Source organism: Gobio gobio (genome assembly GCF_949357685.1).
Source record: "Gobio gobio genome assembly, chromosome: 5".
NCBI lineage: Eukaryota > Metazoa > Chordata > Actinopteri > Cypriniformes > Gobionidae > Gobio > Gobio gobio.
This window is the reverse complement of record NC_137101.1, coordinates 23,813,731-23,830,956: the sequence shown is the minus strand read 5'-3', so window position 1 is coordinate 23,830,956 and position 17,226 is coordinate 23,813,731. Positions and strand designations below refer to the sequence as shown.

The window sequence follows — 17,226 nt, the reverse complement described above, 5'->3', positions numbered from 1 at the left end:
ACTTACAGGCTTTATGTAATGTAAACAAATTCACCCCCCTTATAGTTGTCATGAATGGCAAAATTAGCCGTATAGATCAAAACCACAATTTGTACCAAGCTGTAAACATGTTTTTTTTTCTGCTGTAAAGTTGGGCATTTTAACATGGGTCTCAATGAGAATCTGCTCCCTTCTTGAGCCTGTCTCTAGCGGCCAGTCGATGAATTGCCGTTTCAATCACTTCTGTATTGGCTTCAAGATAAACTGGGGGAGGTTGCTGCTTGCTTATTACATATGCAAACTTGTGTCCATCTCTCGTCATGTCCATTACTGTGACGGGCATGAAGAAAATAGTTTCTCAGCCAAGAGATCTGATCTCAGTTCTGTGAAAGACATGTCTGAGTCAGGCATCATATCTATTGTGTCTCGTGTTGCTGGATATCAGTGATAAGCAGCACTGTAGAGAAGATAAAGAAGGATCATTTGGAGTGAAGCTGTCTTCTGAGGCATGTTTGTTGAGGAAAGCGATCGTGCATTTGTATTTGTGGTTGGTGATTCCGATTTCCTCATGAGTCTGTCACTCAAGGAGTCGGCAGTCCTTCACTTTAATTTGTTATTCCTAAAGCTTGTAAGATGATAACGAATTAATTTCTTAAAACTCTCAACGAAAGTGCGATACCTCCTCCCACAAGGGTGCTTTTATACCAATTTGGCATCTTACTGAGGCTAATTATTTAGCAAAACCATGATTTTCCTTGCCTACAGTGAAGATGAAGGCTTTGTTTAGAATTGTAGCACTTCTTACTGGACTGCCTACTATGCAGTCTGCATTGAAAATGTACGATATGAAAGAGTATTAAAAATATTGTAAAATATTGTATATTTTACAATATACAATATGAAACAGTATACTCATTATATAGTTATGCACAATATTTTAATGCCATACTGGCTATTTTCTGAGATTAGAATTGTATTAGACATTAATTGGCCAATATTGGATATTTAATTGTGCATGCTAATTTCCTTTATACATTTAGATTAGATTTGCTGTCAACTAAAGCTCACTAAAGGTTATATTTAAAAGAATAGAATAAAATCAAATTGATCAGTTATTTATCGTTTATTGGTCATAACATACACTCTCAGAAAAAAAGGTACAGTGGAGGTACAATTTTGTTCCTTGGAGAACAAAAGGTATAACTGTACCTTTAAAGATACACAATGGTACAGTGTTAAAGGTACATTGTTAACAAAACACATAAACTGCTCAAATCAAAAGAAGCCATAAACAAAAAATTGTCATGAAGAAAAATGTTTGACTGAACTCATCACTGATTAAAACTATTAATAAATAATATTCACCATCAATACTTTCTTGCTATAGATCAGGCATTCTGAATTTTGATTTTTAAATACATTCTAGGGGGGAAAAAGTTTAGACGCACACAGATATCAAGAATCAGCATATGAATCTCAACAATGTTGACATACTTAATGCTGCAATGCATGCTGGGAGCCATGAGTTTATACTATGGTGGCTTAGTAGGGTTGGAGCTAAACTCTGCAGGACATCAGCTCTCTAGGACTGAAGTTGCCTACCCCTGACTTAGAGGTACAAAAATGTACCCTTAAGGGTACAGCCCCAGTGAAAAGCCATTGTACCCCTAAAGGTACAATTATGTACTTTATTTTCTGAGAGTGTAAAATTAATGTTCAGCTTTTTGTATTGTTCAGAATGGAAATACGCGGTATTCCTGTAGTTGTTTGTGTGCTTATATTTGCTTCCAACAGTCAGAAACAGAGCGATAAACAGCCAGAAAAAGTACTTGTGTGTGTGTGTGTGTGTGTGTGTGTGTGTGTGTGTGTGTGTGTGTGTGTGTGTGAGAGAGAGGTTCAGGGGATCTGTTTGGATCTGTTTCATTTCGACTGTAATTGCAGAAGGTAATGGACAAAAGAGGATAGGCTCCTTTCATGCACTCAAAGTTTCAAATACAATTAAGATTTATGTCAGTGAGCCGGTCTAGTTCTGTGAATATTTACACACTATGTAATGAATGTTTTATATTATTAAGAATTTCTTTTCATAGTGGTGAATGAGTACAATAGGTACTGATTAAATTCAGAGCTTGTGGTTTCAAGGTTCAAGGGTAAAAAACAATGACCTGTAATTTAGATATGTTCTACATGTGCATGGTTATGATTAATAACTCGGCGGATATGACAAGCCAAATTTTTACTGTTGCTGGAATTAAAAATGTTTGCCCACTTGCTCTCAGATTAAGATTTAAGATATTAAATATTGTAATAATTGAATTCTGCAAAAAGGTTATTGATGAAATGAATTGTATCTGCTCATATTCAACTTCGGGATGGAATAAGAAGTTCTGCAGCTTCTTTTGTTGAGAAAATAACAAGGCATGCTCTTAAACTCTCTCACAGCTTCCACCCTTTTACCATTTTGGCACCAAGCTATTTGTGGTCAGCATGGCCTGCCAACGGAGAACATCTAAAAGCTTTACCTCTGACATCAACAGCAAAGTCATGTGAACCTGAACTCACAAGGTAGAGAGTCTGGTCTGATCAGGTCTTTCTCCAAAAAGCTAGACTACTTTATCCCATTCTTTTTCCTCATTTAAATGAAAAGCATTTCTGCCCTGTGTGTGTAATAAGCAAAGTGTACGCTCATTTTGTGGACCCGCCTATAGGCGCATATTACTAACGCGATTAAAAAATACTGCGCTATTGACTTTAGACCAGCTTTTTGTTGGTCAATGGTGCAGTCGTTTTCAGTTGCCTCAAAATAGCAATACACCAACAATGCGCCTTAACACACCTCATTTTCAGACCAGAACGCCCATGGGCGCAAATGCTATCTGCACCTGCCGAAGGAAGTGAAAATGATAACTGTGTCAGGCTGAAACTAGCAAAAAACCCTTACGTAGCGCCTGGCGTCGCATTGCGCCGGGTGTATGATAGGGTCCATAATCTTTAGTCCAATCTCAATTTCCCCATCCCCATTTCCCTTTAGGGGGGTTCATTAAAATACTTAAATGCACCGTAACTGAGAATCTCATTAAGAACTCCATCTAAATCAGTACAGTTTTCTTCTGTGGCGTCATTGGATCTTTTGTTAACAGGTTTATTTCTTGGCTTCAGGTTTGTATTAAGTACGGTAGTAAACAATGTGTGCATGTGTTTAGGGATTCTTTAAAGAAAGTGTTCAGTAATTAGATGTTAAGGGAGTACAGCTGTCCTCAGCTGAGTAAAAAGTCTTTCAAAAATAGGCAATCATGTGCCACAATGTGTCCACTTGAAAATAAAACGCCCATCTCCCCCTTGACTCACTGTCAGCTTCTTCTTTCCTGCCTCCTCTCCTTCTCCTATTTCCCACATGTTTTAACTTCCTCCCTGCGTCAGTTTGTTTTTAATTAATGCCTACTGTATTAACGGAAGTACGTGAGTCCTGTTGTTGGCTTGGCATAGAACTGAGGAGGCTTTGTTTACCAGCGCTGAATCTGCTTGTCAAGAGCTCACATGATTAAATAAGTTAATTAACTCAAAACAAGTCTGATTGGAGAGGTCATGGTTTGAATGGAGGTCAGGGTTTGTACCTAAAATAAGTCTCTTTCACTGAAGGAGCACTGAGTTGGAATCAGACTAGAATCACATCACATTAGTGCAGCAGAATGCAATGAATAATATTTGTTTATACAGCTAATTTAATGTTCAGGTCAAACTTTTGCACTTTTATTGATATTACACTATATTGATATTATTGGGGAACTGATTTTTTACTTGGAGTTGTACTTAGCTCACTTACCTCTCATGTGCTGTCAATGTTTCAATGCTGAAACTTTGGTTGAATGAATGGCGATAATGTCATTCTAGATCATGATTGGCTAATACATTGCTCTTCCATTGTTTTTTACTTGTCTAATTAATCAAACTCTATATAAATGAGCTTTGAATCAACGGTATAGGGTATAGAGTGTTTGGTAAGGGTTAAGTATTGACCTACAGTGGTACAATAGGTGGACTGATATTTAGGCCTCTTGGCCCATGTGAGGAGCCCATCTCTGGATACATTACCATGAACGATGGGCCGCCATTGTCCTCACATAAAAAGGAATGCACAGTTATTCTAATGAAACGTGGGAAAGGGGATCACTCTCCTTCTTTTACCTCTCTGCCCCGTTCTCCCATTCACTGTTGGTATGCTGCGGTTTGTGAACTCTATCAGTCTTACATTAGTCATTCGAGTTAGTTGGCAGCTCAAGCATTTGGTCATGTTGTGTGTGTGTGAATACAAATGTATACAGGTGTTTGTGAATGTATGTGCTGTTGAAGTTGGTAAAATTGTAACAGCTATCCACAGCAAAAAAAATTTTCATTCATACTTTTGAACCAAACATTTCTGAACCACATTGTTTACTAAAGCAAAAGCCCCAAGAAGCTGTGAATTTATAACAGCTAAAGGGTGTTGTTAGGCATGACGTGGAGGCACGACTTAACTGGGCTTATTGCTTTTATGAAACGGTTACCACACAATGCAAATATTAAAACCAAAATATATGTATCAATGCAACTTTCATGAAGTAAAATCACTAAAAGCCTTCCCTCCGCCAGAAAAAATAGTCCCTGACCGTGAACAGCAACCACTGATCTATATAAATGTTCTCTATATAGATCAGTGACAGCAACAAAAGTTACATTATTACGCCATTGTATAGTGGCAATGACTGTCTTAATGAGTGAGTCAATCAATAGCAAAGACTTTTATATTGAAAGGACTAAAACCTGTTGTGTGAACACGGGAACAAGACACAACTTACAAATGAGCGCTTACGAAAACCCCTTTACAGTTAAGATATTGCAGCGGACATTCAACAGATTTTTTTATTATGAACATAGGACTGACCTAAATCTGATATGCTAAATCTGAATGTAGGTAATACAATCGGTCACTCAATCTCATCATAATAAAAGCTTCAATGAACAATATCAATGAGAACAAACATGTTTACGTTGCTAAGAGTGGTTGCTAAGCTATCCTACACTGTTAGACATTTCTGTAATTTGTACAGTTATTTACTATATATCACCCAGTATAATACTGTAAATTCTCTTTACAGTAAATAACTGTAATTCCCGTTGCATCATGGGTATTTTATATGACGTCAAACACCAAATACAGTGATTTCCTGTATTTTTAAAAAATAAAGTTTAATACTGTATTTACCACAACGGCCTATTTGGCACAATTGGGATCGACAGGATTTGCTTTAGATTTATATTGGGAACCATCAGTGCAGCGTTGAAAGTTTCACCCGAGGAGAGAGCTCACGGTTCCAGAGAACATATGAGCTGTGTCCGGACACCCTGCGAAGATTTTTTCATCCCCCGTGAGAACGGCAAACAAGCAAGGTAAGTGTGATTTGTAACGTACTATCCGCGGTTGTCTGCACCCCAATTTTAGCTTGTCAGCATTGGTGCTAAAAACTGAGGTAAATCTAACGTTTTATGAATTTATTGAATTAGATTAGGAACCGGTGCAGCGTTGTAAGTTTTGCCCGAGGAGAGAGCTCACAGTCCGGACAACATACTTTACATAACGTTAGGTTATCATTTGCTTAAACTTTGCTGCTAAAAACTGAGGCAAACCTAACGTTTTATTTAAAAAAAAATGAGTTTATTGAATTAGATTAGGAACCAGTGCAGCCAGCGTCGTGTGTAACGTTACTGCCCGAGGAGAGAGCTCACGGCCCGGACAACATACTTTACATAACGTTAGGTTATCATTTGCTTCAGCTTTGGTACTAAAACTGAGGTAACGTAAACCTAACGTTTTATTTTTAAAAAGACTTAACGTTAGTGAGTTTATTGAATTAACTTTACCAATACAATGAAGATTTTGTTTATCGAGCATATTAAGCGTACATTAGGACGACGTTAGTTAGTAAATTAACGTTGGCCACTAGTTGCAAAAATAATGTCGTTAACAAACAAAGTTTACATTTGGATTGACATTATTTATTTTACATTTTAGATAAGAAAACCAGGAGCCTGCCTGTGCTGTGCGACACTGGAACTCATACAGACACTGGAACTCATACAACTGTAAGTAACGTTAGTCCTCTTTGTTTCTCCACATATTACTGATAATTCAAAGTTTTTCTTGTATGTTTAGTCGGGTCTGTTTAACAGAATCACAAAATTATTTAGTTTTTCCACCTCTTTTTAGCTGTAACTAGCCATGTACCATGTTTTTTTTTCCATAAATTATATTATACTAAAATAATCCAAAACTGTGTTTGTCCAGGACTGACAGATTATAATTTTATTTTCTGGAATTGAAGCAGTCCTGGACAATTTTTGGATGATTTTGGCAGATGAAATATAATTTATGAAAAAAACATGGCAAAACTTTAGAATAATGTTGCTCAAGTGCAAACCTGAATACATTTCTGAACACAAAAGAAGATGAAGAATGTTTGTAACCTAACAGATTGAGGCACCATTCACTTCTATAGTAATTTTTTCCTACCATGGAAGTGAATGGTGCCTCAAAATTGTCTATTTACAAATATTCTTTAAAAGGTTTAGAACAACAGGGCGAGAAAATGACAGAATGTACTTTCTTTTTTTTTTTTTGGTGAACTATCCGTTTAATGACGGACCATTATTCTAAAGTGTTACCAAAAACATTTAAAGCAAAGGCACTAAGGGTGATGAAATTTAAAATATCTTTATTCTCTTAATTTTCTCTTGCTTTAAGTTTTTTTCGTGAGGAAAAACCCAGAGGAGGGAACAAGATGCACCACCAAAACCGGAGTGAGTCGGAAGACCGGGGAAGTTGTGAACAGGAAGACAACTGTAATCAACAACAGAGTGTCATCCTTCCTTCGCCACCTAATGGAGTTTGAATGGAAAAACTTGGACTAGGTGAGACACTTTTTTAATAGGATGTGTAATGTACACAGACACTTACGCTGCATTCACACAGGGCGTCATGCCGGTTAGAAATTTTGTCTGACCTGACAGTGACAGTGACGTATGGCATCAAAGCACCTCGAGAGCAATTCGAGAGCAGCCGCTAATACAGCCGGTGCAGTTTCTCCAGAGCGACTGCACGGACTTTGATGATGACACAGCTGTTCCCCGATTGGCCAGATTCTCCGCATGACAGCGATCACGTGTTTCGTGTTTATTCTAAAACCTTCAGTTCCTCTAATGCGCACAAATCTCTTTTTTATAACAGTTAAATCTCTTTTCATGTAGTTGCGATGTTATATTGTCATGTTTATCAAAATAAAACAGATGAAAAACGTAGACCCCCACTTCATTGATAGTTTAGGCTTGTATGTTAACTTTATTCTTGTACAAACACACGCTGTATTAAGTAGTGCATAAAGTATTACATGACAAAAAATGTCTCTGAAACATCTGCGCATTGACAAATATTGCATTTATTTCACTTCAGCTAATAAAGTGTGCAAACACAGTGCAAGCATCACTGCGGGAAGCAGAAAGTGTCAGTCTTCACGTCTCCGTTTGCAGCTCCTCCCCGCCTGCACGCGGCTACTCTCGCCGATTGGTTGCATCCGGCCACAGCTGATGTCCAACACACCTTTCAACTTCTGCCGCTTGCAACGTGAGTGAAGCGACGCGACGGAACCCACAATTCAGTTCAGCAACGCATGACGTCAACCATTCAAAGTAAATGAGAAGCGTCCCGTGTGAATGCAGCATTAAGTTTGAGGATACCTTACTAAAGCTAATGCAGTATACATGTAATCCATCCTGCAATAAAAGGTTACATTGTTGTTTTGATTAAATAGTTTGTGAAATCATGTTGAGGTGATTCAGTAATATTACTTTTTTGGAGCATGTAGTTTGTGCTGCTGCTACTATTATGTACTAATAGTTTTCTTTAGTTTTTTACTCAATATCAATTTTGTTAAGCTAATAACAGAGACACCTCTCTAATATGCAATCAGGTTCAGCATCACTACAAAGTACATTCTTCAAAATATTCATAACATTGAATCACCAGCTAAAACAAAAACTGAACATTTCATTTCACATCTTCATGAAGGCATTGCAGGACTGGATTAGACTAGACAGCATACGTTGAGCTAGGTGTACCTCAAAGTGTTAACTGTCTATAAAATAGTATTTTACCATTATGATGAATTGTAATGGGATTATTATTTTTTATTAAATTCCAACAGTGTAAAATGTTTGTGTATACTCAAATTGTATGACTAACTTCATATCATTCTTATCTAGAGGGACTTCTTGCCATAATGGAGCAGAATCCTGGTTCCTGTTTGAAATCATCCAATGTGGAAGATGGCACAGATCGGTACAGACATGAAACTTGTGTTTGTGTTGTGTTGTGATAACTTGTTTCAGAATTAATTTGCTCTTTGTTTATATTTTATTCATGTAAATGTGTATTTTGCACCAAAGTTACAGTATTCTTCAACCAACTATTTACAGTATTCTACCAACTATTTTCTGCAGAGTTTTTAAAATTGTAGCTCAAACAATAGTGTGTGGCGCTAGCTAGGTCATGGGTTCAATTCCCAGGGAAAGCAAGAACTGACAAAATGTAAAATGTGTATCTTGAATGCAATGCAAGTCGTCTGCCAAATGCATACATGTAAATGTAAATAAAATGTAAAATAAGTGCTATTGAATGCACTCTGATTACTTTTATACATGATTTTCTGAAAATAAGATTTGATTCGAGGATGTTTTAAAGTGAACTTTTTCCACACATTTACATGTTTAAGTTAAAGCACTTAAAATGTTTTAAATAAAGAATTTTATATTTCATAATAATTGTCTGTTTGGATTACTTCTGTAGGATAGATTAATGTAAGAATTAATGTAATTCAGTAAGTATTAATTATTGAATAGGATTAGGGTTAATGCACTGTTAACCAAGGTTTACAGTAACAGTACTGTATTACAAAATTACAGTAACATGTAGTTACTGTAAACTGAAATGCGGTTATTGTACTGTAAATCTCAAATACAGTAACTTACTGGCAACAGTGTTGCCAGTAAGTTACTGTAAAATCTCTTATAAATGTCTAACAGTGTATATAATATTTAGAATGTGTTATTATAGACCAAGTGAAAGAAAACTCTCAGTTATTGATTTTCCCAGAATCTGGTGTAACCTTTAACGAAGGCAAAGACTAAATCAGATGATCACAGGACTTTAAGTAAACAATAAAACTTAAAAAAAGACCACATATACTCAAATGACAGCTAGAATTCACCACCAGATCAAGCCCATGCTCTATGTTAGTAATCCAACCTTTCTTCTGTTTTGAGACAATATTTATGGGACTTTAAGGGTCTTGCTTGTTTTTCATTGTCTGAACTTTTTAATGTCTCTCTCTCTTTCTTTGACTTGCTTCCTCTGTTTTACCCTCGCACTCTTTCATGCGCCTTTAATCAAGGTCTGAAATTTATATTCTATGCTGTTGGCTGGTAGAGAAGTTCAGCCATTGACTTATGTAGGTCAGAAGGTTTAATTGGATCTTGCTTTATTGAGATGGAGCCCTTTGTCTAAACGTGTGTGAATGCAGATGTGCACACACACTCTGCAAATTGAAGGCTGCTGTAATTTCAAAAAAACAATATAATCTTTACCGCATTGCTGGTCTTAGTGCTTAGCATCCTAAAGGAGATGAAAGCACGGAAATGCAAAACAAGCCGAGAGGTTTAGATTTTCACTGAAAAATCTCCCTAAGTTTCTGCCAATGAAAGAACCACAGTGTAACCATTATGGACTTTTACTCTGGGAGTCTATTCAAATATAAAAAGTTATTGTGCTGTAAAAGGTGATTGGTTTGTTGGTAACAAACTGCAGGAGAAATTAAACTTATACTACAATCTTAAAATCTTAAAATGTATTGTTGTTAGTTACCGGGAGTACATCCCTGGTCCCTTCGTTGCAACACGTTGTGAACAGCGCATCATTAACAACAAACTTCACTTTCACCAAAGTCCCTTTCAAGGAAAGTCAGTTCACTTTGTGGCCATATTTGCAATGGCTTCGGCCAGCTTTTATGGCCATGCAAGACCAATTCATATTTACTTGGAAATACTGAAATCTCCAAACTTCTTGTCAAACTCACATTTAAATCACATATTTTTAGCAAAGTCAAATTTCAAGGTGGTCCAGCCAATGCCCGTGCTTTCCTGAGCGTTTTTTGTTTTGTTTTTAACCTAACACCAAATAAGAGTACAGTGACAAGTGAACCGATTCAGGTTTCTTCCTCTGTTTTTCACTGTTGCTTAGCCACATTGTCTGTTCTGCCATCAAGGCGTTTTCAGACTGAACAGATGCATGAACAGCCGTTCATTCAAATTAAAATGTTTATCGCACTACATTTTCGAGGCAAATATTCAGTCTTGGTGTGAAAAGGCCTTAAGGGTATTGACTGTTTCAATGGGAACCAGAGCTTCCAACGGCAGCTATAGTGATGCAATGACTTTACCAACTGGCAGTTGGCTCTTTTATTAGAAGGTGGGAATTTTTATGTCATATTGCATGTTACAGTTTCTCCCATTCCCATAAATGAAGCCCATGCGAGAGTCAACTAACACCACCTAACACTAACATATGATTCTGACAGAGATTGTCGTTAGACTCTTGCTAATCTAATGGTTTAAATGCAACTTAAAGGTGCACTGTGTAAATTTTAGCATTTTGCATTTCATGCAAATTGCATCCGCTCACCCCTCCATTTCGAAGCACATAGAGAAGCTACGGTGGCAGACACAGGACAAAGATGTCATCGTCTGAGACAGCAGAGAGTAGCTCGCACTCTGTCTGTTTAGGGCTACTGTAGAAACATGGCGGCGCAAAATGGTGACTTCACTGTAAGGGGACCCGCGGTGTATGTAGATAAAAAAGGCTTATTCTAAGGTAATAAAAAATAACCGTTCATTATGTAAGGTCTTTATACACCACTGAAAACATAGTTATGTATATTATATTGCATTTCTGTCAATAGATCCTCATTAATATTACACACTGCACCTTTAAGTGAGTTAGTTTTAGAACATGGTAGCTGGTTTCTAAATTATCGTTTGCTGGGGCTGATAATTAGCTGGTTGACCATATAAACATGTTTATAAACATGCTTGACCACCTTAAATTGGTAATACCATCAAGTAAAGCTTGTTTTCTTGTTGTTTAAACCAACTAATGACCCGCTTGAACCATCTAGAATCCTTGATACAAGAACCAGCTTGACCACCTTAAAGCACAAAGTGTGAAAAACGAATATACTTAGGCTTAAGACAGTAATACACAGCTACTAGTTTAAGCTGGATTTTCCAAAGTGATCCCACTGGCATTCTGTTAGTCGATTAGCCTTTTAGCCTAGCCTATACCCAAAACAACTGTGTAGTTACACATTTTATTTGTTTTTGTTTGCTCAGCCATTACAAATGGCTACATTCTGGGGTCCTACGCAGACTCGATGCATCACCCGATTGTATGGTAGGGTGGCCATACGTCTGGATTTTGGCCGGACAGTCTGGATTTTAAGCCCCCTGTCTGGCGTCCAGCGCAGCCTCAAGCCGGACACTCATTTGTCCTCCTTTTTGGAGTTGCGCTGAAAAGTTGCTAAAAAAAATCTTTATTGGGAAGCAGCAGCATAGCGTCTAATGCCGTAAGATCTCTGGTCAAACAAATGACTGGCTGAAAGTGGTGTCAAATAAATATCTGATACATCATTGATTAAAAACGTAAACAAGCCTCCACAACGTGCTGGCTATGTCATATCATAACATGCTGAAACGTCAGACCTCTTTTAATCCGGAATGGACGAAAGAGCAAGAATTTATATCAAAAAGCGGTTGAGACGCTTTTCATGGATTTGGCACTGTGCCAGATTATTTGTTTATTTATGTATTTCTTTTATTTCCAGAAGTCTAGAAATGTTATGTTTTCAGGCACTGTGCACTTTGCAAGACAGGTTCATCTCAGTGGCCAGTTTTTGAAACAGACATCACATTGTCTTGAATGAATACAAATACTGTGAACAAACACTTTTTTGCCTCTTACACATAGGTCTACTTCAAGATATATCGTAGATCAAATGGTCTGCCAATGAATAGAGTAGGCTATTTCAGAATCACTGTATCATGAAACCATTGATATGATGGACAAACTTGTATTGTAGTTGCGAGTACACCAGAGTCCTATGCAATTATTCTTGCTACACTAAATGCCGCAAAGTGTCTTCCATTTTGGTGTTATGGAATTGGCCACCCTATTGTAGGGTAGCATTATTGTTGTCGGATTTATGCGATACTGCTTTAGAATTCAGATAGTATAATGTTGCTGCCTGCCTTTTGCAACAGCCTTCTGTACGGTCTAGGCAGGAACAGAGCTTTAATGTTTGTGAGACACATCACATGCCCCAAACAAACACTAACAATATAATGTTCATTCCTGTGCTTTTTCAAACCCCACCGCACCTGTCCAGCATGTTCAGTACTGTAATCAGTTTACCCGATTGGTTCCTTAGTCATGAAATGCTTCTCTTTTTTCAGCGCACTTTAATGTGCCGCTTGAGGAGTTCAACGTCAGCATCTTCAGACTCTAGACAGGCTGTAATCATTGACTCTTCAATGTGCACCACTGTGAAAAAGAGGCTCAGGGAGATTGGTTGCTAATTTTAGCTCCACTATAGCACAGATGCTCTCTGCACTTAGTGGTGTCGAATTGCATCCACTTGCGTGTTTGCAGGTCGTGAAAGCATGCAGGTGTGAGATGTAAGGTTTTTGTAGCGTTGCAGCCCTCATGTCGCAGAGATCAGTGGACTTGCAAACGCACACAAATGGGAGAAGATATGGATATTTCCAAGGATTTTGACATTAGCCTTTTGTGTTTCTACATCTTGTTTGAACCTTGATTTTGAAGTCCAAATGTGTCTAGCTCAAAGATGTCTATCACAGTTCTCCTCTTTCCAATTGCTCCTTTCTTATCTTTTATTTCTTTCAGACTGGACTGAATTAACCCCTCAGGTCTGCTCTCTGTCCTGAGAAACTAGGGCAGGGTCTTTGTAAGCAGACAGCCTGACTAAGAGCATTTATAAGTGGGCATGTCTGCAGACATCTCAGTTTCCAAGTCTCCGAGAGGTCAATTAAAGCTATTTTTTCTGTTTGTGCATTTCGTTACTTAAAAACAAGGGCCTTGGAATATAGGTAATAATGGACCTGATTAAAGGCGCAGTTACATGTTCAGGGACAATGCAATGTGAAATCCACAAGAAGACATTTCTTTTGCACTCTGAAATTCTTCAAAGCACCAATTCATTATGAATTCCCGATGGGTTTTGCAGAGCAACGGTAAATGTGACCGCACCTTGACAGGAAAATCTGTTTTGGCAATTCATTATCAAGTTAACATTCATATAGTAATAACTTGCTATTGGTACTGTTATACTGTTAGTGAAAGCTAAGTCCTCCTCCCCAAAAATGAAAGGTTTCGTAATGCGGTATAGCCCATCATAGACAAGTTCTAGTCTCAGTTTCACAGTGAAAATTTTCATTTTGATTTAAGGCATATTTCACATATATGTTTCCCCATATAGCCCCCAAATGAAGAATTCATAAAGATTACATTATTCATAAATATTACATTTTTGTGGAAGATTAGTAAAGCACATTATATTTACATATAAAGCACACAAAAAGTGGTTTTATATGTCAATAATATTTGTTTCAAGATCTCTTATGTCAAAATATCTAAACAAAGTCTTTGTTGTCCAATGCTAGGAAGATGATGTCTAAAACAAAAGGTCTGAAGAGAATTAGGTCAACACAAAATTCTCTAAATCGATCACACAATGATAATACTGAAAAACTCTAGATCCTGAGATTTTCTGATTAAAAAGATTAAGCCTTTTTGATTATTGTACAGCACTTTGGTCAATGCTCCGTTGTTTTAATGGGCCTTTATAAATAAACCGAGAACTGATTAATCACATATAAATAATTGCTGAGAAAAGCCCTCAAATTAAAAATTCATAAAGATTGCATGGATCGTCCAACGTTATTTCATTAGCATACTATTAGCTGATTAACCTGTTAGCCTAGTCTATACCCAAGACAAATGCGCAGTTCAGCTCTTAAAATATAAGCTGAGGTCTGAGTAATGACTGCAGAGACCAGAGACCTTGTCTTTGTTCAGTCAGAATAGATGACAACAATTACCTGCTAAACTGAATGACAGCCCTCTGGTGCTAATGCTAATTTATGTCAATAGATAGAGAGCAGCAAGGCCACAGATGACTTTACTTAAAGGACATATCCTTCAGACTCTGTTCAGGGATTGAATAATTCCCTCAACATAAAAGAGAATCAAAACAATGAGAAAAATTTTGTAAATCATTAGCGTTAAGCATAAAGAGACACCATGTTATGTGTTACCTATTATCTTAGCTAAGCTCTTAAGCTACTTTCTCTATTAATTTTTCATTTAATTTTGAGCAATTCCAATCCCAAACATCTTTTGTTCATTTCATCAGCTCATTTGGGCTGAAAGAATGTAAAATTAAAAAAATTAAAAAATACTGTCTTCCTACTTTTTTCTATGTGACTGATATTCTTCTTTATTTAATAAAAAGATAAAACGATCTGACACATTTTTATCAAAGGAGTACACAACAGGACCTTAAACTCTTTCCCCATCAGAATTTAAGTTTCCTGTCAGCACCAGCATTTCTGATTATATTCACAAAACTTTCATGGCCCCCAGAATATTTTGACGTATGAATATCTCAACTGTCAATATATCAAAACAAAAAAACAAAGCCTCTGCTTAAAAAAAAAAAAAGATTATTTTTTTATCAACACTTGAATGTGGGCAAGAAAAAAAAACAAATCAAAAAGCTGACAAAAAAAAATCACGTTTTTGTCAAAGACATCCAGATAGAGTTCACAATGATGATCAAAACATAGATGGAGTAGATAGAGTCCATCAACACCCCCAAAGCTTCACAGTTGTATACCTCTTTGTGGGTTTGACATTTTTCTCTGTAACCATAAACACTTTTGATTTATAAGCTGCTGAATGTTTGATGACCGCGTTAGCTTACTTGTCCATTACCAACTTCTATCCGCTCCTTCTGGTTTGATGCTTGAGCGTGCCAAATTTAGCCAGTGCAACAGTTTGTCTACAAATTGGGAAATTGGAGTGAAATTATTCATAATTAAAAAAGTTTTTTTAAATAAAATAAACGTTAGATTTATGTAAATAATGTGGCATTATGGGTTCCCAGTTTCACCAAAAACACAATGAAGCAAAGTCTTCAGGGTTTGGCTAGGCCAAAACAATAAACAAAATGGCCACTGAATAAACCCAATTAGAGCTAAATAAATCCTATTAAAAAAGAAGGAAAAATTAAGTATATACACTATTTACAGAAAAAGGGCAACACAAATGCCACAATGAAGAAACAAAATGAAAAATACAACGAGTGGAACGCTAAACAGGGACAAAAGTCAAAATGAGTACACTTTACAAAAGTAGCAAGTGAAAGAATTTACACAATTTACAGATCAAAAGAACACTACACCACTATAGACTCTCTTCAATACAACACGCCAACCACATCCCTCATCCACATCAGCATCCATGGTGTATTTCAATGGATGTTCCTCTCCAGTCAACCAATCCCAAGGTAGGTATTGGAGCACAAGCACATTCAATTAAGGGAGAGAGAGAGAGAGAGAGAGAGAGAGAGAGAGAGAGAGAGAGAGAGAGAGAGAGAGAGAGAGAGAGAGACAGACAGATGCACACACGCACACACATCATCACACACATGGGAAAGAAAAAAACAGCAATATGAGCAATATAAATTCAGCAGATTTTCCCCATATATAACATTATTGATTGTTCGGAAACCTTTTGAAAACTGTAAATATCCTCTTTTTTTTTTTTTTTTTTTTTTGGTGACGCCAGTGGTGCTTCGCCTTTCAGTTTAAGTGATTGAATGCGTTAGTTGGGTTTTCTCTTGGCACAATGAATTCATTTTGGCACAGTTATTTTTGGCACAGCTGGGTAGTGTTTTGTAGCAGAATTTATTTTACATTCACCCAGCTGGAAATGCCTTGTAGTTGGACACACTGTAATCCATAATTGCAATGTGCCGTGGATCAAACACTTTCTCTTCTGGATGTGTTCCTCTTTCTTCCTTCCAGCTCCAACCATCGCAGGGTGTTTTTTCTTTGCCATTGTTGCCTTTTTCTTGCTCACTGGGGATTTTTTACACACTGATATGTATGGACACGCTGTAGTGTTATAATATGCAAAAAAGAATATGGAAATACGGATATTTAAATTTAAAAAGTTCATTCATCATTCAATATCAGCAGAGATTCTACACTACTTGATTATTTTCCTTTCGTATATGACCTATAACCTGATGACCAACCTTGGTGCAAAAAACGTGTCTCTACCTACATTTGTACAAAACTCTACAAAACATACGTATTTGACTGCAGTTTCCAGCTGAAATTAACAATAGTGGCAATAAAACGATACACACAATTTACGATTACGAGTGCAGATTATTGATGAATAAAGATTTGATTTCACATGGTTCCTTGCACAATACTATGTTAAGGTGCGAAAACATTGTTACCATAGTGCATTATTTGTAAACTAATACATTTTGGATTATTACACCACATAACCAGCTCTACATTTTTGGCTTTTCTGATGTAGTAAACTTGCTCAGTAGCTCACCTGGTACAGCGGTGCACATATGATGTGGAGCACTTGGTTACAATTCCTGTAAAACAAGCTAAAACGGCACGCGTTTTTAGCTCACGTTTGCTGTTGCTCACAATATCAGTTATAGGTGTAGGTTAAGGTTTGCTGTGCTCTATCGTGTTTTCAAAACTTCTACTCTCGTTCCACTCTCTGGACATTTCATTTTCAAACTGCCATGATACGTACATCCTCCCCTCTTGTCATTTTGACCCAAAACTATTTTTTTATTATTCTTTTTTTAATTGAGTGTTCATCGGAGTGGTCCAAGACCCTAGGACTTTTGTCGCACTTGAACAAGGGATGTGACGGTGAGGAATTTTTCCCACCGGTTAATAAATGTGTGACAACACCTGTAATACCGGTGTCACCGGCGGGTGCTTTTTAATTGCTAATTCTAAACCGAAAGTAAAATGGCCGCTCTGGCATTC

The 17,226-nt window shown here is 37.1% G+C and overlaps 1 protein-coding gene and 1 long non-coding RNA gene across 3 annotated transcripts in view; both read left to right on the top strand.

Annotated features, from left to right (window-relative positions):
- The window catches only part of magi2a (membrane associated guanylate kinase, WW and PDZ domain containing 2a), a 302,773-nt gene that overhangs the window by 17,544 nt on the left and 268,003 nt on the right, over positions 1-17,226 (top strand). The window lies entirely within an intron of this gene.
- On the top strand, positions 5,250-8,824 carry LOC307126609. 2 transcript variants are annotated; one of them, XR_013816516.1, is made up of 5 exons: positions 5,250-5,406; positions 6,029-6,099; positions 6,758-6,924; positions 7,463-7,698; positions 8,272-8,822. It is a non-coding gene; the product is annotated as an uncharacterized lncRNA (long non-coding RNA). The 2 variants fall into 2 exon arrangements; XR_013816515.1 differs by lacking the exon at positions 5,250-5,406 and having other exon boundaries at positions 5,697-6,099; positions 8,272-8,824.